The sequence below is a fragment of the Caretta caretta genome, chromosome 4 (genome assembly GCF_965140235.1).
Source record: "Caretta caretta isolate rCarCar2 chromosome 4, rCarCar1.hap1, whole genome shotgun sequence".
In the NCBI taxonomy this organism is placed as follows: domain Eukaryota; kingdom Metazoa; phylum Chordata; order Testudines; family Cheloniidae; genus Caretta; species Caretta caretta.
The window spans coordinates 102,178,083-102,201,670 of record NC_134209.1 but is presented as its reverse complement, the minus strand read 5'-3'; the positions used below and the strand labels follow the sequence as shown (position 1 = coordinate 102,201,670).

Genomic DNA, 23,588 nt, shown 5'->3' with positions numbered 1-23,588 from the left:
GATACGCTCTTGCTGTGGGTTGAGTCTAATGTTAGTCCTATGAAGTTTGTAGACCTCATGAACAGGTCACTGTGCATTTCTCGTAGTTGATGCAAACACCTAGGGAAGGCAGCAGATGGAGTAGGAATCAGGTTGCCCGCTAGACTCCATCAGAGGAGCTGCTTGCCAGAAGCCAATCATCAAGATTGGGATTCGCTGCCTTCCCATTTCTCCTCCTCCAAGCTGCCACTACTGAAAAAAACCTCTGTAAAGACCCTGCGTACTGTGGCTAGTCCCAACGGAAGGACTGTGAATTGGTAATGGCCTTGACTGAAGAGGAACCTCATGTGGGATAGGTGAATGTCTATGAGAAAGAATGCATCTTTCATGTCAAGAGCAGTGAACTGTACGCCCTCCTCTAGGGAGGGAATTATTGGTGCCAAAGATCATGAGGAATTTGTTTTCAGATCCATATATTCAGTCATCACGGGTCAAAAATCAGCATCCATCCCCCATTCTTTTTGACTATCAAGTAGTAAGAAGAGTAGAATCCCTTCCCCCAATAGGGAGGTGGAACCTTTAGGAAGGCTCTGCAAAAGTGAAGGGAATCCACTTCCTGGAGTGGAAATCTCCTCATGAGGGTGGTCACTGAAAAGGAACCCGGAAAGTGGTTTGGGAGTTGGAGTTGCCAGAAACTCAAGATCAGATAGCCCCCACAAGTAACTTCCAGTACCCATCTGTTGGTAGTTAGGGCCCTCCAGTTGCAGGCAAATTGTGTAAGAGGACTACCAAAAACCTGGAGAAGGGGAATAATATGGCATCAATAAAAGGATATGGATCTTTACAGTCTCAAAAGGAACTCCCTATCTGGGGGTTAGAGTGAGATTTGGGGGGGATGTTGCAGAAGTTGCATTTCTGAGCCTACAAACTCAGACTTTGATGTGGTGTTTACTGAGGACACTTATAATAAAAAGGCAGGCAGTTGAGGAGGCAGTCTCATCCTATACCTGTCTGTGATTTCCCCACGAGAAGACAGGGGTATAGATGACTGGAGAGTAAAGAATTATTTTTGAGGATTTGGAGAGATTTATCTGGCTTCTCATGGAAGAGATTGATCATATCAAAGGGCAGATCCTGGATGGCATGACACTTTTCTAGAAAACTTGAGGACTGTAATCATGAGTCTCTCCTCACAACAGTGGCTATAACCATTTATCTGGACGCAGCATCTGCAGCATCTACAGCAGCCTTGAGGGAAATTCTGGCATCTATTTGCCCTCGTCAATTGAGGCCTAGAAAAGGGCTCTATCCTCTTCCAGGTGCTTGTCCTTAAAAAAAAAAAAAAAAAATCTTTGCATAATTGGTAAAATATTTAGCCAGAAGGGCCTGATAGTTTACGATCCTGAACTGGAGGGAGGGGGAAGAGAAGACTTCTCTTTCCAGAAGATCCAGTCACTTGGCAGCAACATCCAAAGGAGTAGCTTTAGGTGTTGCTACCGAGATTTTTCTGTGGCTGCTTGTTCTACCAAGAATAACAACTCTTCTCAAACAACACTTCTCAACCATCTTTGGGGTGAGAATACAAGAAACGGAAGTATGTCACACAGTCTTTGCTGGGTCCATGATGGCCTCATTGATAGGGAGGGCCACCAGACTGGGACTGGAAGGCTGCAAAACTGTCCAGCAATCTGTGTTGAGGCTCCTGAACTTCCTCAAACTGAATATGCAGCTTGGATGCCACCATGTGCATGTGATCCTTATAGTGCCAAAGTCATCAGGTGGAGACAGATAAGATGGAGTAACCACCTCATCCAGTGAAGATCATGTAATCACCACTGGAACCAATCAGATACAGTTTGTCTTCTTCCTCTGAATACTCCAACTGGGCCAGCTGACGTTGGCCAAACGATGGTAAGTAGGGTTCATGTATGGAACCTGGGTATCTAGGGTAGGGATCCATGGCCCACAGTAGAACCAGCAGAAGGGATCAATCAGAGGGAGAAGACCCTATGGCACAGGGTACCACCTGTCTCTTGGCCAATCACATGTGGCTAGAGGCCAAAACCCTGATCTTCTAGGGTTTTTGGTCCAGGATGGGCTCTGCCTGGTATTGCAAAGACTCTTGGGGAGTTTCTGATTCAGCAGAAGAAAAAGGCGAGATCCTAGATTACAACCAAAACTGACGGTACCAATGGCCACATACCAAGCCTGGCAGGTGGGAGGGAAGAACAACTCTGCATCCTCAGAATAGCTGCCTCTTCCTCCTCCAGAACAGCAGCATCCTGGAATAGAGACTGACCTCACAGAAGGGCTGAAAGAGGATGAGGAATGCAAAAACGGGTCCTCTGGGGAGACACAGGTTTGACTGCCTTTGGGTGCGGAGAAAGTCCATTGGTGGAGCTATTGGATCTAGAGCTTCCCTGGTCACAGTGGAAGTTGGATCCACCTGGGGCTGTGTCATTACAAGCATCATGTCCACTCTAGCAGTGGAAGTGATATTTGTCCTTTGCCTTAAACACTGAAACTGGTAGCAGAACCAGCAAATCCATACCCTTTCATGCCACTTTCTCTTGCCAAGAAGATTTACTTGGGCCTAAATCTTTTGTGCCCATCTGTGCAGGCTCTTCTGACTTTGACGGGACCAGGGAGGATCCCCTCTTCAGGACAGTTTGACAAAAACAGTTTGTCTCTCTGACTATGAGAGTGCCCCTTACTCTCACAGGAAGCTGCCTCTTTTTAGAAATCTTAGCCTCTATTCCCAAGCTCATGCTTGAATGGGTGCCGCCTGCTTGATGAGACTGATGGGGGTAGGGGAAAGGGGCAGCCCACATCTGATTGGGGTCTCATGGTCTTCATCAGATATTTTCTAAATCTCAGTTCCTGACAGCCAGGTACAGAACTGGTGGGGGAGATGTGAGCCTCACCCAGGCAGTAGAGGGAGTATTGATGTTCATCGCTCACAGAAAAACAGTGAGGGCAGGAAACAGTTTTTGAATCCAGAAACCCTGGGCAGAATACCAGCTTTCTTGGAGGTGGGGTAGATAGACCTATTTACATTATACTAAACACTAAAAACCAAAATTATTTACAATATGTTTACAGAAGTGACATAGTAGAAGAGGAGCCAAAGACACCAAAGATTCCAACTGAGACCATACAGTAATAAGAAGGAACTGGAAGGGCATCAATCTGCATCCTCCTTTATAACCTCAGTTTAGAGCACAAAGAGATATATGGCACATGCACAACCAACGGAGACTGCTTGCTAAGAAAATTCCAGACTCATGAGTGTGGTGCACATGCATATCCAATGCGTGGAATACACATAGGGACCAGCACTGAAAAAATAATCCTGTTTCCGTTGATAAACACTATGGCAGAGGCAACAGAACTGCTAGATTTCTTAATTGTGGTCCAACAACATTTCTCAACCCTGTTCTCAAAGGCCACCAGTAAAAGCAACATAGCCTATCAGTATTGCAGAGTCATTAAATGAATGACTCACAACATCCAAAAAGGATGATTTAGAACTAGTTTAGACACTGATTTAGTTATATTAATGCAACCCCCTTCTGTAGACAAATATTTTGGATTAAGAGTGCCTTATTAGTAACAATAAGGATGCCTTGTGACACATCAGTAGCAGTAAGGAATCAACTTGAGCTAAAATTTGTATAAGGCACTCTTCCAAAAACAGGTGTCTACACAAGAGGATTGCACTGATTTAGTTAAACTGGTACCCTTGCATACATGAAAAAAGTAACGAGAGATGGGACAGTCCCTTTCAATGTTTTATCTACACTAATTTCTTAATGCCAGGTAAGTAGCAGCCGATATCTGAAGTATTAGTTGAAGCTCTTGCATGAAGTTAAACGTACAATAGCACAGGTAGCAGGGACATGAGTAGGGAAAAGTATTCAGACAATCCATCTAAAAGTATTTTTTGTTCTGTAATATGATAATTTTTCAATATGGTCTTACCACTTGGAAGGCATTGTTGATCAACAATATAAATTGTTAGTGCACCACACTTAAGACGGATCCATCATGACATTTCTTTCCAGGAGTCCAACTTGTGCTTTGACGATGTGAAAGTAGATACAAAAAGACGTATACAGCTATGAGTCACTTGGTATGCAGCTGAACAAGGACAAAAAGGTCTCCAGGTACAGTACCAAGAAATTAAGTTTAAATGTCTGAAAGAAAAAAAGGGGGAGAGGGGAAATAGCTTAGTCAATTCTCATAGCAGTTTGCAATTAAGAGACAGTTAATCACTGAAAGTGGCCAACAATATCCAGAATTTTTCACAAAGCACCTTAAAAACACAACTTTTTAAAAATGAAAAGCCACAATAAAACAAACATAGATCTTAGATTTCAAAATTAGAAATCTTTATTCAGAAATTAGTTAGTAAATTCTCTTTTGTAGAACAGAAAATTAGACACTGATCTTTCCAGATCCCAACTGCTTAAAAGGATCAGATCTCAGAGTCAGATTCTGTTTCATATTTTATGGAAATGTGTACATACATGAAGCAAACATACTTTTTTATATTAAGAGAGTTTACCTATTGAGTTTTATATATATTTAAACTTGATAACTTTTTCTGTTTCAAACACATGTATATGAGCTCTCACTATTGAGAGAAATTCCATTCAGAAATATTTATACTGTCTCTGTGGAACCAATCACTTTATAAGAATGACAAATTCACCATTTTAACTGCAGCTGTGCCTCCTTAATGAGGCACCACAAAAATCATGAGCTTAAACAAGAGATTCCCCTACTGTGGAAGTTTGCTTTTAAGTTACACTCATGTTGCAACTTGCCTACCCTGCAGGGTTTGCTTTTTTTGTTCTCCTTCCATACTACCGAAATATAGCAAACACTTTAATATTTAGGAGAATTATTAATTTTCCCCTGGAGGCAGATCAAGCAATTTTAACTACTTTCAACAATTCAAGTCTCAACATGCAACAGCAGTCTACATCTCCTGTTCATTTAGTTCTCATAAGCAGAATTTCTTTTGCTCATTCTATGAAAAAAAAGGCTCCAGACATATAAACAGAGCTATACTGAAAGAACCATTTTATCAGAGTTCTGATGCAACAAGCATTTATTGGTTTCCTCTTAGAGGTAAACAATGGGAAACCAGTTTGCCAGGGGGGAAACACTCCCAATGACACATGATCTACTTTAAATATATATATACACACACACACACACAAAATTGGTTCTGCTTCCTAATTAGAGTTTTCCAGGAGCACAAGATAAAAATCTAGTTAAGATGCACAGAATTAAAAATGAAAGAGCCAACTACACCCAGAAGAGTTAGGTTTCAAAAAGATTGGAAGCAGGCTGCCCAGAGGAAAGCTAAGGTTTTGCAACATTAGAAGCAAGTTATATAAACTAAGATACAATGTAATGCTTTAACAAAACAAGTCAAGTTGTTACTAGTACATATTTCTTTTTTTAAAAAAAGTTTTGAACATCTTCATAAAACATTAAAGTGACACTGTCTTAAATCTGACTTCTGTCCACTTTTTACCTACTAACATTGTGCCTAAAGTTATTGTAACTGCTCTTTCAGATAAAATATAAGTTTCCCCATTTTTCAGTTTATTTTGTACATTTGATAGCACTTAATGTAGAATTAGCTTCACTGTTTTCCTTCCAGTCAGAACCAGATCCTAAAGCCACTGAAAACAACTGGAAAATTCTACTCCAGTGGCAGCCGGAACAGATCCTTACATCTTGTCTACATAGCAAAACTGCACTGGTTTAACTTAAATTGTTGGTTTGTTTTTTAAAAGACAAAGTTAAAGTGGTGCAAAGCTCTGAGTGGACGCTTATCTCCACCGTGGGAGTGGATTTTTTTCAGTTTTGTTTAAGTTGATATGGAAACCCCACTCCCTCCCCCCACACACACATAAAATAGAAATAAGAGGTCCACAAAGGGGTTTACAATAGTTTAAATTCACAAGTTCAGTGGCTCTAAGGTGCTCAGCTAACAAGTGTGAAAAATCTAGATGGGGGGGTGGAGAGGGATAGGCACCTATATAAGATAAAGCCCCAAATATAGGAACTGTCCCTATAAAATTTGGATATCTGGTCACCCTAGGTGGCTTCTCATGCAGGTCATCTTTTTACGTGGACAAGCCCTAAGTTCCCACTATTCGTGAGTTTCTTCTGTACAGCATAATCAAAATATCCTATCAAGACAGATGTACTTCTCCTGGACTACATCCAGAACAAAGTTAGTAAGAGTCAGAGAGGAGGCACTCTTGGTTGGGAGCCCCTAATGTTGAACAACCTAGTGGAGGAAATAAGATTAAACCTAATATTGACTTTTTTCAGAGCATTTTACAAGACTTGTCCTATTGTGAAAGCCTTCCTGCAATAATAGATACTAATTTCACTCAAGAGTTAAGAATTGCGCTTGTGATGCTGACAGTTCCATGGACAAACTACAGTCCGTTACACAGTTTCTGGGAGGGTGCAAAATGAGAGCACAGGGAAGGGAAAGAAGTATAATACAGGCTTTTAAAGACTGCATCAAGAAAATGCAGGCAACAATCCAGAGCCAGTTTAGTTGTGAACACTGATTCAATGGTTAAATAAAAGTGACTCACTAGGAATCAACACATCTTGCCAGAACGTGTGACTGACTTATGCAAGTCCATGCAAGAGCAGCCTCTCTTTACAGTGTTCACTAAAGTTTCTTCCCATTTTAGAGCTTAATCCTGCTCTCTTTGAAGTCAACAGTAAAACTCCAGTTAACTTCAGTAGAGCAGGAACAAACCCACAAAATAATTTTGCAGAAATTTCTCACACGACAAGTTGGAATGAAAGGCAGAGGGTCAAAAGGGAGGTCTGGAGGTCTGGAGGCCAGACTTTATACCAAAGTAATTCAAAGATATAACAGTGTACATATATTGCAATTCTTCTCAACCCAGTCAGGAAAAAGGAGATCCAACATGACGAAACTCCACCACCACCCATTATCTTTTCAACTGCCAAGCCCAGAAGCTTCAGTCTGTTCATTAAGTTTGGGGGACCACGTAAGATTCATAAAATGTGAACATGAAGTTAGCAAAATTCAGTCACACAAGACCCCCCACACTACACTAGTTTCACCTCCACTTAGGTCATTATGGAGAGAGTGTTTATCTTTTGAAATTTTAACTGTTAAAAGGATACTCAGTGAATTTTGCACATCTTTCTTAAGTGTACAACAGACAAATTTTGACTCTCACTTGCCCTGGAAACTTTGCCAAAGCCACCTGAAATCTCTAATGTCTTTATTTTATTCCAAAGGAAAACATCTGGAGCGACTTTTGAGAGGGGGGAGGGGGCTTAAGGTCTTCACCTTCCAAGGAATCTTTTTTTTTTTTTTTTAAGATGAGAAGTGATGAGTGATATAGTTCGATCTAGGAACTTGTTTTAGTCATCTTTTTCGTGTGGAAGTAAAATTTAGAGGTCCCCTCTCTAGACACTACAAGCCCATAATAAGACAATCCTTGCCCTAAAGAGCTTACAATCTAAAACTGACAAGACAGAAAAAGGAAGTACTGTTACAATTTTTCAGACAAGGAATTGGGGCAAAGAACTTAAAATAACCTGTGCAAGGAAGAAGTGGGAATTGAAACAGGAGCGGAAGTACTATTTGTTATTTTTCCATGCAACACCTAGCATGACAGGGCCTTTATCCTTGACCAGGGTTCTTAGATGCTACAAATTGTACTTGTCTGTCTATTCATAAAATAAGTGTCTTTCAGGTCCCAGACCAGTGCCTTAGCCACAAGACTTTCCTACCTCAATAAGAAACAGTGCTATTAAGTGTTTTCAGAAGGCTAGATGCTTAAGCCTGAAGTCACTGAAACATAGAGGCCTGGAGGGTTCTAAAAACCATAGGGGAACGTCTAGGAACTAACAAGCAGAATGAGCCAGAGCCAAACAAAAGTAGCATAGGGCAATACTGAACCTAGAGCTCTTTAGGAATAATGGGTAAGGTTTACTTTTGCTAGGATTCCATTTATTAAAAAACCAGATAGCAAGGCCCCAAACCTGTAAGTGGATCTGCACAAGTCTAAAGTCTAAGTGTAAGTCTGCTTTGGAGCTGGAAGGTGACATTTTCAGCTCAATCAGACATACCCGCTCTAGCTCTGATTGAGCTTGCCTGCTGAAAGTACAAGGACAGCTAAGGTGTCACAGGCTTGCAGCCCCAAGTATAATCCTGTCCAAGATCTTAGGTATGTACTCAGGGACCTATCCCATACACCAATCATGCCATCATGGCTACACTGTTTTTAGAATGCTAGCTCAATCACAGCTAAGTCTCAGGGCATTAAGGCTTTAGTCTTCAACTGCCACTATACAATTAGAGTTCCCTTCTGTTGGGAAGAATGAATGTAGGTAAATCACAGACTAATAAGAATTACTCAACATCCCCACCCCTGCAACCAAAAGGATGGTGATGCAAGGTCAGAATTAAGACTGTTCAGGTGATCCTTCTTCCCAAAGTGTGAGGGTTGGTTTGTTTTTTAAACTTAAGATACAAATATGACTCAAGAGAAATAATTAAAACATTAAGTCCAGTTGAACATTCATCATCTGGAGACAATGATTTTCTTAATATTTCCTGTCAAACAAAGACGTGTTACTATACATTAGGGAGACCAAAATAGAGCATCGCTGATCCTCTCTCCCCTGCAAGCAGCATTACCTACTACTCCTGGCGGAATTCTGCACCAAAAAAATAAAAAATTCTGCACACCAAGTTTTAAAATTCTGCAAAATTCTGCATATTTTTGTCAAAACAACACAATATTATCACTCCAGTTTCCATTATATTGGTAATTTATTTCAAAATACCTGTCAACAAGTAGGTCTGTAACAATACAGACAACAAAAAAGATTCAGGAAGTGTCGCTCTGCTGGGGCTCCAGCCGACAGGCCCAGTCACGCACAGAGCTGAAATTTGTCATTTCCACCAAAAGAAAGCATTTTTGTGGAAATCACAAATGCTGCAGGAAAAAGTAAAATTCTTCAGGGAACATTAATTCTGCACAAATTCTGCATTGTGCAGTGGCATAGAATTCCCACAGGAGTAACCTACTTGGTAGACTAATGCACTACATATAGGTATTAGGCAGCACTCTCTCATACTAGTGTTCTAAAACACCATATCACTGTCTAAACATACAGCAGTTGTGCATAACCTGGCGATCAAAATGCCAGCAACCACCAGGTCTACAACAGCATTCCTACCATTGGAGCTCTACTGCTAAGAATTTTAAGAAGTAAATAAGATGTCTAGTGTAATTAAGGCCTAGTACCACCGCTGCTGCTAGAACCCATGAACTAGGACTACAATTTAAGTTAATTGCAACACCTTACTTTGGTGTTTATTGGCCAAAGCTACCAAAGGACAATGTATTAAGAAGGTTTGTATTGGTTTTGCATGGGCAAGGGTTTTTTTTTTCCAGAAATAATCAATCTGTTTAGCATGTGGAAAAAATGGCATATATCAACATTTTGCAATATACTAATATGAAAAGTTTTTGCATTGCATACTCTTAATTGTCAAACTCTCTCACAAGTGATTATAATAGTTTTCATATTTTCAATTGAAATTTTTTGGCCATATCAGTCTGACCCTGAAGGCGGTGCACCAATAATAGTAGATTGCATGCTTATAGTTTGTACTGCATAATGGGTAAATAGAAATGTATGGGAATTCCTAATGTAATGTTTCTCCATATAATGTAGTATTTAGTGTGCCTGGTAGATGGTTTTAATTTGCAATTGCCCATGCATGCAGCACTAGCCTCTGAAATATTCTAGAAAATAGTTTTTTAGTTCAGTGACACCTATACACAGGCCAGTATTAGTGTTACAGAGAACAATCAATCAATCTCATATTGGACTTCAAAGTGCTCACTAAATAAAAACGGCAATTTTGATGCTACAGTAGAGCTAGTTTAGCACAAGTCTGTACAAGGGCACAAAATGAAAGATGGTGATGGTAGACAACAACATGCTAAGAATACATGCTGCAAGTTTTACCTCTGCAGGGAAGTTACAGTGTATGAAGACATGGAGGATACTAGCCCCTTGAAGCTCACATTAACAAGAAAGAGACTCTTCAAACTTTGAAAAAAAATATGCTGTCAAAAGAAGAAATCAAAAAAATGCAAAAAATGTCAAAAGCCACCAGTGCTGGACAGAATTCTGTGATGCTGCTAAACCAGGACAGATTAATTGTATTGGCAGTTCCTGGATGAGTTTTCTAGTTTAGATGATGTGTCACCAGTACTCTGTCACAGGGATTGCTTTCAGAAATACACAAGCATGTCAGAGTAGTACTTGTGACACTGGCAGACCAGGTGCCAGCTCATGTCAAATCCCCAGGCCAATTCACTTGTGTATTAATATAGATCAAAATGATTGTTAAATATATGAGTGTATTTGGTGTTTCAACTTCATGAAAACTAGTGGGATGTTACTTGCATTGTTTTCCACTTATCTTTATGCCATTATAATGTAGTAGCATACATTTACATTGTGTATACCCCTGTAACTAGATAATCTATCAAATAAGAAAGAAGCCTTGTTGAATGCAAATGAAGAACTTTAACAGAAAAGTGCTCATTTCAAAGCAAGTAGTAGTGTGTGATGATCTGAAGTCAAAATGCATTCTTCACTCTCCATTAACAAAGGAAAAGCCTATGTGGATAGTGACTGTCAGCTTGTTTTCTGTGAGAAGCAGCTGTAAGTATGGATTCAAGGAAAGATCCTGCATCTCTGGACTGTTTGGACTCTTACAGGGAAGTGTATCAGATGCAAAGTGGAGATCCTCAGAGACAATCTGGGTACCCTGAAAAGATTTTTGGGAAACTGGCAGTTTATTACATCCCTACAACCATTTGGAATTACAAACTGTGACTCACCTGTGCAAATAATTTTACCTGCTTTAACTTCTCAATAACTCTCATTTCTTTTTCTTAGCTAATAAACCTTTAGTTAATTATAGAGTTGGCTACCTGTGTTGTCTTTTGTGTAAGAGCTAGAGAACCAGTTGATCTGAGGTAAGTGACTAGTCTCTTGAGACTGGAAGCAACCTAAATGTTATGTGATTTTTGGTGTAAGTAACCATTTTATCACAAAGTCCAGTTTGTCTGGGTGGCAAAATAGACTGGAGAGTCTAAGGGGACTGTTTGTGGTCCAGGAGTTCACTTTTGTCACTGGCTTGGTGAAATCTAAGTTTGGGGTGTCTGCCCTCTTTACTGACAGTCTGTCCTGAAGAAGGCACTCACAAACCTGAGCCACTCCAGACAGCGTGACAACAACCCAGGAAAGTCGACAGACTCAATCTAAGCAGAAAGCATCACATTTACCTGCTTCCTTATAAACCAACTAGAGCGACCATGTCCTCCAGCAACTGGTCCTTTTGCACTTTTTCCTTGAGAACACACACAAGAAACTTTATAAAATAGAAACATTTGAGACCAACCAATGTAAGGGAGGCAGCACTTCAAAGAGGAGATGAGATGTTGAGCAGAATATCTATGGAAGACTTGACTGCTAAGGATGTAGATCATCACTGCCTTTGTTCTTACCTGAGTAAAATAAATCTTAAAGCAAAACTATCTAATTATACTGCAACAACACAGTCACCTTGTAACACTGTGTTTTATCAGCGGATTGTCTTTGTAGCAGCTTGGACAAGAGAAGAGCATTCTTATTGTAAAAAGCCCTATTCCCTTCAGTTATAAAAACTGCAAGATATTCCAGTAGCAAGTTACAGGCAAAATTAGAAAAACAACTCTGCAATTTTATTCCATGCACAGCAAGTCAACCACTGTTTTATGCAGCACAACAACATTAGCTGATGCTATCCAAGCTGCTATAAATCTGAAGCAGGAACTTAAAATTATCCAAATGTTTTGTGACTGTTCTTCTGACAAGTGAGCCTGAAGAACAGCTTTCAAATGAATAAGTGGGTTCATATAATGCCACTTTAATCCTTCAGTGTGAAACAGCCAAAACTAAAGCCTGAGAATATTATCCAAAGCCTGAGTGATTGTAGTTTAGAGGTCAGCTACTTTTGTGCCCCAACCAGTGCAGGAATCTGTCCATTGGTTGATAAAGAGGAATATACTTCAGCAAGCAATGAGTATCATCCTTCAGAAGACATCCAAAGAAGGTGCCTTTCAACTGCAGAGTGCATAGTATTTAACAGTTCCAAAATCATCAAGCCACTGCACATAACCCTTGCTGCACAGCTACACGAGTTTGGTTCCAGCAATTTAATTAACATACTACATCTTCATGGATTCTGCATTAATTATGATGAATTGAGGCGGTTCATCACTAGCGCTGCAAAAACTGAAGAAAAAAAAAAAGACTCCAGGGAAGTGTGTTAATTCCAAATGGAATTGTACCACTTCATACTGATGGAAATGTCACCCATGAAGAAGATTATAGCATAGACATCAACACAGGCCATTGATGAAAAGAATACCTTCCAGTCAATGGCTAGAGCATGGTATTTCAAGAACATTCTGCAGATATTTCTTGTAATGCTGGACTATCACTGAAGCATGGGAGAGAAAAGTCACTTACTCTCTCCCCCTGGCAATCAGAGTCTCCTATGTAGCATGCAGCATTTGAAAAACCTTGAACACGTCCAGAACCAACTCATCATGAAAGAGTGCTTGAGTACGTGTCCGATGAAGTGAGCTGCAGCTCACAAAAGCTTATGCTCAAACAAATGTTAGTCTCTAGGGTGCCACAAGTCCTCCTTTTCTTTTTACTTGAGAAAAAACTCGTCACCTACAAGTATACACTGTCAGAGATCTCTTGTGATGTCTTTTAAGACTACTACCCTGTGATGTTCTACCAATACCAAATGATATCAATAATGTTTCCACTCAAGTGATTCCATTTTGGACTGGTTTCAATCACAAGCTTGCAACAAAGAAGAGAACCTACACAGCATTTGCATATGTACCTATTATGAATGCCAAACCACCTAACATGGCCACAGTCTCTGCTACAATGCTGAAATGTAAGGAAATGTCAGCAGCTTTAGGACAGCAGCATATCTTCAGCCATGAATCAGCAGCAGTATGCTGTTGCTCAGCAAATGAAATGAACTCTCTCCCAATGTGATCAGCCTGGGTAATTTTCACACCCTACCCTGGTTTACTCAATGTATTCAGAAATTCTGGGGAGATGCAGGACTGCTAGACCCTGTTGTTGTTTCTAATGTTATTGCAGCTTGTAGCGTAGATCAAATGCTTGAGGATAAGCAATTCAACTGTGCTCTGTGGCTTGAGTCTAGCATCTGAGGTCCTGAGTGCTCTGAAACTTTATTCATTTGTTAAATAGTGTGAGCAGGAAGGAGGTATCATGTAGTTCCATCATTTGTCTGGCAAAGTTCGGCTGACACTCTAAAGATGTTGGAATCTGAAGACAATGAGTCCTTACAACTTGTCATTAAAGTGCTTGATGGTGCTGTAACCCAGTATATTCTATTACTACTGGAGAAATTTCAGTCTTGGAAGTATGCCCAGTCTCCAATATTCATGTTCTGGGATCACCTTCTCTAGGTTATGCAGATACTTCTTCCAGATGTCAATGCAGAACAAGAGGGTCATTGGAAACTTTACTGACACACAGCGCACCATGCTTCCATATTGCTCTACTGTAAAGAAGCTCAATTATTCCACTCTTTGTTCTTGACATGTTAAAATCACCCTGAAGTAGTACACAGTGCCTTTGAATCTAGGGAATTTGCTGTGCATCAGATTCCTCTGATTCTTTCAATGAAATTGGAATGACGGAAACAGAGAAAACTGCCAAAGAGACTCAAAGAGCAGAAGTGGGAGTATGGGACTGACAAGAAAGAAGCCAGCACTGATCAGATGGACTCTCACAAGTCAGATCCTGAGTGAATATGCAAAAGCTATGAGAGAAAGAAGTGGCCTATCTAGAAATATCAAAGGGAAAATGTACGCAATACCTTACCTCTGTACTGAAGAGGGATGAAGAGTATATTACAGCTCTTACCAACCACGTCCTCAACACGACAAACCCGTCTGACCTTGAATCACATCCAGAAGTACTTAACATCAGATGTACAAGAGTCTCTACTGAAAATAGCAGATGCTGGTGAAGAACAAATGGAGAGATTTGTAAGAGGTGAACTTGATTCTGCTGGGACATCTAGCTTCTTCTGCCCAGTTAAGAAATCTAGCATCATAACATTTGCTGACATAGCCAAGACGACCAAATTTAACTCTGACAAGAGAGGGACAAATCACAGTAGCTATCACTCCAGAGATCATTTTCTGCACAGAGCTGTCCAGAGCAAGAAGATGTTTCAATAGCAACCGTTCTTAGTCACCCAATAGAACCTCTGCCTATGTCCCTCTTCAAGGCTGATGGAACAATGAGAAGAATGGACAAAAGATGAATTAGGGCATTAGCTGGAAGGTCAAGCTGAAAAAACCCATGAGCTAAGAGTATGCAACAAAGAAACTACAGTGTACATCAGAGATGCCATGCAAATAATGGCTGGGGACAAATTCCACACATCCAATAAATTGGCTGCTGAGTATTTGAGGAAGGTCCTAAAAGGATTTGACAAAGCTAATTCTGTAATCAGAGTCTTCAACAGATATGACAACAACTGAAATTGCGGAAAGACAGTGCCAGACCAGATTTAATGTTGGATGCACTGGTGATTGGTAAATGCACTGCTACTCCATGGTGGAAAAAAAAAATTCAAAACGTTGCATCCAACAAGAAGTTACTAGTAAAATTCCTGTGTGAATGTATGGTTCAAAATGTACCCAACAATGTAGGAGCATACAAAACACAAACACTCCTTCCTGCTGGAGGCCTTTCTAATAGAGAAGTAGCAAAGTCCATCACCAGTAGAAGTGTTGAAGAAGCCCAAAACTTGCACTGTACTCAAGAGGAACATAAGAACAGCCATGCTGGGTCAAAACAAAGGTCCATCTAGCCAATTTCTTTTCTTCCGACAGTGGTCAATGCTGGGTGCCCCAGAGGGAATGAACAGGTAATCATCAAATGATCCACCTCTGTCACCCATTCCCAGCTTCTGGCAAACAGGCTAGGGACACCATCCCTGCCCATCCTGGCTAATAGACACTGATTGACCTATACTCCATGAACTTATCTAGGAAGCAGACACAAGGATGCTTCTGCATTCTGCATGTCCCAATATGACTTTTGGATATCTTGGTGTCAAAGGAACCATAGTAATTAGATCACCTGATACAGATGTTTTGGACCTTGCTGTTCATTACTTTGCAAAAAATGGAACACATTGATAACATGCGGATTGAAACAGGTAGTTTCACCATCACAACTGATGAGCATCGTTTCATACCTGTCCATGCAATCTGTGATACACTCACTCCTGCAACATATTTCCTGCTGTACATACTGTAACAAGATGTATACCAGGTGTGTGTGTGTGGGGGGGATTAATGTTGAGACAAAGGGAGCTTACAACTCCAAATATCTTCTCGAATTGGAAGAGAGTGATATACAAGCCACAATTTCTGCAGCAAGGAAGTTAGCAGCAGTGCAGTATGACCAGAGCAAGAAAGAAAAGGAGGCCCACAAAGACTTGAATTGCATGCACCTCCATTTAGTCACCAAAAAGGACAAGTCACTGGCCAAGCTCCCACCACATGAGGACAGTTTTGAAGAGCATGTCAAAAAAGCATCTTCGCATACAAAGCCTTGGATGTCTTTGCATACAGGTAAACCCCAGATATGGGATCACCATTGCAACATGGATGAAAAAATGTGGATGACAAACTACTTCCTGTATTCTTCAAAAACCCAATGGCATCTGAGTTTTTATAAAACCTTATTTGTGCGTGTACTAGTAGGGTTGCTGCACAATTAACTATGTCTGTACTCAGAACCATCTTCTCTACACAGAATTGTGTACATGCAAGACAATTTCAGAGGAACAGCCATGTTAGTCTGTATTCGCAAAAAGAAAAGGAGTACTTGTGGCACCTTAGAGACTAACCAATTTATTTGAGCATGAGCTTTCGTGAGCTACAGCTCACTTCATCAGATGTTTACCGTGGAAACTGCAGCAGACTTTATATACACACAGAGAATATGAAACAATACCTCCTCCCACCCCACTGTCCTGCTGGTAATAGCTTATCTAAAGTGATCAACAGGTGGGCCATTTCCAGCACAAATCCAGGTTTTCTCACCCTCCACCCCCCACACAAATTCACTCTCTTGCTGGTGCTAGCCCATCCAAAGTGACAACTCTTTGCATAATCAAGTCGGGCTATTTCCTGCATAGATCAAGGTTTTCTCACATCCCCCCCACCCCCATACACACACAAACTCACTCTCCTGCTGGTAATAGCTCATCTAAACTGACCACTCTCCAAGTTTAAATCCAAGTTAAACCAGAACATCTACTCTACTTGCGCTATATTGATGACATCTTCATCATCTGGACCCATGGAAAAGAAGCCCTTGAGGAATTCCACCACGACTTCAACAATTTCCATCCCACCACCAACCTCAGCCTGGTCCAGTCCACACAAGAGATCCACTTCCTGGACACTACAGTGCTAATAAACAATGGCCACATAAACACCACCCTATACCGGAAACCTACTGACCGCTATTCCTACCTGCATGCCTCCAGCTTTCACCCTGACCACACCACACGATCCATCGTCTACAGCCAAGCTCTGCGATACAACCGCATTTGCTCCAACCCCTCAGACAGAGACAAACACCTACAAGATCTCTGTCAAGCTTTCTTACAACTACAATACCCACCTGCAGAAGTAAAGAAACAGATTGATAGAGCCAGAAGAGTTCCCAGAAGTTACCTACTACAGGACAGGCCTAACAAAGAAAATAACAGAACGCCACTAGCGGTCACCTTCAGCCCCCAACTAAAACCCCTCCAACGCATTATTAAGGATCTACAACCTATCCTAAAGGATGACCCAACACTCTCACAAGTCTTGGGAGACAGGCCAGTCCTTGCCTACAGACAGCCCCGCAACCTGAAGCAAATACTCACCAACAACCACATACCACACAACAGAACCACTAACCCAGGAACTTATCCTTGCAACAAAGCCCGTTGCCAATTGTGCCCACATATCTATTCAGGGGACACCAACACAGGGCCTAATAACATCAGCCACACTATCAGAGGCTCGTTCACCTGCACATCCACCAATGTGATATATGCCATCATGTGCCAGCAATGCCCCTCTGCCATGTACATTGGTCAAACTGGACAGTCTCTACGTAAAAGAATAAATGGACACAAATCAGATGTCAAGAATTATAACATTCATAAACCAGTCGGAGAACACTTCAATCTCTCTGGTCACGCAATCACAGACATGAAGGTCGCTATCTTAAAACAAAAAAACTTCAAATCCAGACTCCAGCGAGAAACTGCTGAATTGGAATTCATTTGCAAATTGGATACTATTAATTTAGGCTTAAATAGAGACTGGGAGTGGCTAAGTCATTATGCAAGGTAGCCTGTTTCTTCTTGTTTTTTCCTACCCCCCCCCCCAGATGTTCTGGTTTAACTTGGATTTAAACTTGGAGAGTGGTCAGTTTAGATGAGCTATTACCAGCAGGAGAGTGAGTTTGTGTGTGTATGGGGGTGGGGGGGGATGTGAGAAAACCTTGATCTATGCAGGAAATAGCCCGACTTGATTATGCAAAGAGTTGTCACTTTGGATGGGCTAGCACCAGCAGGAGAGTGAATTTGTGTGGGGGGTGGAGGGTGAGAAAACCTGGATTTGTGCTGGAAATGGCCCACCTGTTGATCACTTTAGATAAGCTATTACCAGCAGGACAGTGGGGTGGGAGGAGGTATTGTTTCATATTCTCTGTGTGTATATAAAGTCTGCTGCAGTTTCCACGGTAAACATCTGATGAAGTGAGCTGTAGCTCACGAAAGCTCATGCTCAAATAAATTGGTTAGTCTCTAAGGTGCCACAAGTACTCCTTTTCTTTATGCAAGACAATGAAGATTGTGGTAACCCATGCACTCAGAGATCATAATGAAAAACAAGATGATCATGATGTTGACTCGAAATGTCACCAGCACTGTTACCTCTACAAAATTTATCACAGGATTGTTGTTTTTACCCTTTAGACTGTTGTTGTGATACTCTGAGGTCAAGGAAACCCAACAGTATGTTTTGAAATACACAGTCATTAAACTAATGCAAATATTTCAAAGTGGTCATTTTAACAAGTTGATGGAGTCATTGTTCATCCCTATTTCCTGGCCACCTGACAGTTCCAATCATAAAGCAGACATAAACGGTGTGTGTGTGTGTGAAGTTGACCAAATCAGTTGTGTCTGCCGTTTGCCTATAAAGAAATAGCCCTGCAGAACTAAACATTAAATTTACCTTGTCAACTTCAAAACATGAAATCCGGTCCCTAGAGGATAGTGCATTAAATCACTATCTTGCTGTCTAGCTCTCCACATCTCCTCCCACTCTTCTCTCTCCATCCAACCCCACACCTTTTTAGTCCATTAATCAGAAAAATATAGGGATGGAAGGGACCTCAGGTGTCATTTAGGCCAGCCCCCTGCACTGAGGAAGGACCAAGTAAACCTACAGTGTCCCTGACAAGTGTTCGCCCAACCTGTTTTTAACAACTTCCAATGATGAGGATTCCACAACCTCCCTTGGAAGTCTATTCCAGAGCTTAACTACCCTTATAGTTAGAAAGATTTTCCTAATATCTAACCTAAATTTTCCTTGCTGCAGATTAAGTAATCATTATCTTAATTACTAATTAGATGCGTTTTCCCTGGCTACAGACCTGCCCTACTGCCTGTGGGCAGAGCAGTAGAAAAAGGGGGGGGGGGGGGGGGGCAGGGAAGGCAGCTACAGCCTGGACCTTGGGGCTTTCTATGGGAGTGTGGACACTGGGAGCCCACAGAGCTGCACAGGACTTCTCGCATTCTCCAGTGCTCGGCACATCCCAGCACAAGGAACCCTGGGTGTAGCCCCCCGTCAGGGAGCAGCCTGGATAGCACAGGGAGAAGTACTATACAGCTCCAGCACCCAGGCTACAGCCTCCCCTCCCAGACCACAGGCCCTTACCTCGGATGCAGTGTCTGCATGCAGGCAGGTTTGCAGGGCTGCAGCCAGAGAATGCACATCTCAGCACCTTGCCTGCTGCTGGGACCTTTCTTCCAAAAAACATTCTCAATAAGTGCCATGCTGTTGCCATTTTCCAAATTCCATTAATATTAAAGTCCATGGGATGGGATTGGTTCGGTTCCTGGCAAAATGTTGCTATTAACCAGAAGTTATTATCCAGTTTGCTATTAAGCAGATTCTACTGCACTTAGAAGCATTGTAGTCCCAATCAAAAAAATGTACAGAGAAAAAACCACCACCAATGAAGGTCAAAAACAAACTAGTGCATCTGCAAGATGAAGCCAAGCCAAGAAGTGATTCACACAAGCTCACTATATTGTTTCAGAATTGCTGAAAGTTGATGGGGAAGCAGCATTATTTTCCAAGATTTATTAAATTGTAGGGATTTCTACCTCCATTCCCCAAACGTTTGCTAATATCTGCTAGAGTTTTATAAATTGAACATATACTTTGACTGAAGCAGACTGGTATAAAATACTACCATAATATCCAGTATAGAGAGACATAAGAAAAGTAATTCCATTGCTTTTTAGAACTGCTAAATAATACTTTTCTAAGGCCATTGGTATTATCTAGACAGCTGAAGGGGTGGCAGGTGGGGGAATACTACTAGGTTACTTTTGGAACCCAGAGAGATACAGGACTGCCTTTTTGAAAAGTCATGTCAGGTCTGTGCTTGCAAGATACATGTACAGACAATAATTCTGCCTTATTAGCCATTTTGACATGATTGGCTAGTCCAGGGGTGACCAACCTGTGGCTCCAGAGTCACATGCGGCTCCTCAGAAGTTAATATACGGCTCCTTGTATAGGCACCGACTCCGGGGCTGGAGCTACAGGCGCCAACTTTCCAATGTGCCAGGGGGTGCTCATTGCTCAACCTCTGGCTCTGCCATAGGCCCTGCCCCCACTCCACCCCTTCCCACCCTCTCCTCTGAGCCTGTCATGCCCTCGCTCCCCCGCCACCCAGAGCCTCCTGCACACCATGAAACAGCTGATCGGGAGTTGTGGAGATGGAGGGGGAGGCGCTGACTGGTGGGGCTGCCAGTGGATGGGAGGTGCTGGGAGGGAGCTGATGGGGGGCTGCTGACTTATTACTGTGGCTCTTTGGCAATGTACACTGGTAAATACTGGCTCCTTCTCAGGCTCAGGTTGGCCACCCCGGGCTAGTCTATGCATAAACCTCTTGTTGATGCAAAAGTCAAGAATAAGAGGTAGTTTCTGTGACTAACTGTGTCTCACAACTTGAGCCCCTTACATTCAGGGCAGTATGGAACAGCCTGCAATTTGGCTGTTGGTGTTCTTCCCATCTTATTAACAGATTATGAATTTCAGAATTCAGCTCTTGACATGGTTTGGGAGTGGTTGGTTAGTTTGTTTTAAAAAGAAAAAACTTCATGAGCAGATTTGGTTTACTGACATTCCTATAAAAAGAAAAGGAGTACTTGTGGCACCTTAGAGACTAACCAATTTATTTGAGCATGAGTTTTCGTGAGCTACAGCTCACTTCATCGGATGCATACCGTGGAAACTGCAGCTGCAGTATGCATCCGATGAAGTGAGCTGTAGCTCACGAAAACTCATGCTCAAATAAATTGGTTAGTCTCTAAGGTGCCACAAGTACTCCTTTTCTTTTTGCGAATACAGACTAACACGGCTGTTACTCTGAAACCTGACATTCCTATGGAACTCATGCTAAAAATGAGTACCTCATTCAGCTTTTTTGTTGCTGTTACAAAGTTATAAATACGTTCTATAAGGCACTGTGCTTTCTTATACATCACTGCCAAGATTTTCAAAAACAGACACTTAAAGTTGCTTTTCAAAATCAATGAGCAACCAACAGCTCCCACTGAAGTCAGTAAAAGCTACTGGGCATTTGACACTAAATCAGGCCACTTATTCAGGCACCAGAGTATGGACTTAAAACTGCATGACTAAGTTGGGTTTCTAATAGTCTCAAACCTTATGCATTTAATCTTTGATTATAAAAAGACAAATCTGTCACAAAAAATACTGAGATATGTATGAGTCTTTTTTTTTTTTTAAATTAAAGGTATTGTTGGGGTGACAGCAGACCACAGTAGAGTAAACAGAATTGCTTGAGTGGTTCTGCTCCTTTTTTTGAGGGATTCCAGTGAGAAGTACTGAGCAACTGCTATTTGTTCTCTCATGCAAGGCTCTACCGCAGTGGTGGGCAACCTGCGGCCCATCTGGGTAATCCACTGGTGGGCCGCCAGACAGTTTGTTTACATCTGCACAGCTGTCCACAGCTCCCAGTGACCATGGTTCACCGTTCCTAGCCAATGGGAGCTGTGGGAAGTGGTGTGGGCCGCAGGAGCATGCTGTCCGCCGCTTCCCACAGCTCCCATTGGCCGAGAACGGCGAACTGCAGGCAGCCGTGCAAATGTAAACAAACTGTCTGGTGGACCACCAGCGGATTACCCTGATGGGCTGTGTGCGGGCCGCAGGTCGCCCACCACTTCTCTACTGGGTTCTATTCTGTCACCCCTCCTATTCAATCTCTTTTTAAGTCATTAGGGGAATTATGGATTGCAGTATAGGAAAGATACCCATATTCATGTGTCCATCTATTCCAACCCAGCTGGTGCAGCAAAAAGACCAGATACGGTTGAGATAACGCTTACAGAATGGGGAAACAATCTAAAGAAATGGCAGAAACATAAGCATCCCATCTGAGGAAATTGACTACCATTTATTGCTTCCCCTTACAACTTTGGAAATGCAGTGGAGTAGGGAGTGTCATGTTCAATATCAGCTGCCTCTGAACACTCAACAGCGCTCTGTGTAATTCAGCAGCACTCCATGCAACTAAATTATTGTTTTATTTTTCAAGATAATCATATGTGCTTGGAAAGATTATGATCTTCTGGATGCAGATCTCAGCATAAATATCCATGCTTCTGTCATCTCAATACTGGATTACTGCAATGTGCTTTAAATGGAGCTACACCTTAAAACTAATATTGGATACCAATACCTCTGCCTAGTTTCTTCCCACAGGGAGCATGTTATACCCATGAGCCATGATCTGCACTGTCTACCAGTTGACTGCTGAATGAAATGTAAAGGTGCTGGTTTTGATCTATAAACCCATAAATGGTTTAATGGTTAACTGACAGACTATTGTTTCTCCCCATGTAATACTACAGGAGCTGAAGTCAGTTCTATTTAACACAGGGGGTTATTAAAAAGAATACAAACAGTTTCCCTAAGTGAGGGGTACACTGCTTTATAACTTGCTTTCCTTGAAGATCTGCCAAAGCAAAGATCTAATAAGTAAAAAGTAGGGCTGTCAAGCGATTAAAAAAAAGTAATCATGATTAATGGCGCAATTAATCGCACTGTTAAACAATAGAATACCATTTATTTGAATCTTTTTGGATGTTTTCTACATTTTCAAATATATTAATTTCAATTACAACACAGAATACAAAGTGTACAGTGCTCAATTTATATTTTTAATTACAAGTATTTGAACTGTAAAAAAACAAAAGAAATAGTATTTTTCAGTTCACCTAGTACAAGTACTGTAGTGCAATCTCTATCATGAAAGTTGAAATTACAAATGTAGAATTACGTAGAAAAAAAACTGCATTCAAAAATAAAACAATGTAAAATTTTAGAGCCTGCAAGTCCACTCAATCCTACTTCTTGTTCAGCCAATCACTAAGACAAACAAGTCTGTTTACATTTGCAGGAGATAATGCTTACCTGCTTCTTGTTTACAAGGTCACCTGAAAGTGAGAACAGGTGTTCGCATGGCACTGTTGTAGCCGGTGTCGCAAGGTATTTACGTGCCAGATGTGCTAAAGATTCATACGTCCCTTCATACTTCAACCACCATTCCAGTGGACATGCGTCCATACTGATGACAGGTTCTGCTCAACAACAATCCAAAGCAGTGCGGACCGACGGATGTTCATTTTCATCATCCGATCATTTTCATCATGTTCATCATTTCATCATCATTTTCAGATCCCACCAGCAGAAGGTTGATTTTCTGTTTTGGTAGTTCAGGTTCTGTTGTTTTGCATCAGAGTGTTGCTCTTTTAAGACTTCTGAAAGTATGCTCCACACCCTGTCCCCCTCATACTTTGGAAGGCACTTCAGATTCTTCAATCTTGAGTCGGTTAGAAATATCACATTCATTCCTTGTTTGAGTTTTGTGAAATCTACAGAGAAAGTGTTCTTAAAATGAACATGTGCTGGGTCATCATTCGAGACTGCTATAACATGAAATATATGGCAGAATGCAGGTAAAACAATGCAGGAGACATACAATTCTCCCTCAAGGAGTTCAGTCACAAATGTAATTAATGCATTATTTTTTTAACGAGCATCAGC

At 41.4% G+C, this 23,588-nt stretch overlaps 1 protein-coding gene across 2 annotated transcripts in view; it reads right to left on the bottom strand.

The window, feature by feature from the left end:
* FRYL (FRY like transcription coactivator) overlaps positions 1-23,588 on the bottom strand; it is a 415,631-nt gene that overhangs the window by 388,073 nt on the left and 3,970 nt on the right. For both annotated transcript variants that reach the window (XM_048848366.2, XM_048848367.2), the window contains exon 2: positions 3,961-4,175. The gene's annotated coding sequence lies outside the window, so the exon portion shown is untranslated. The remainder of the gene's footprint in view (positions 1-3,960; positions 4,176-23,588) is intronic.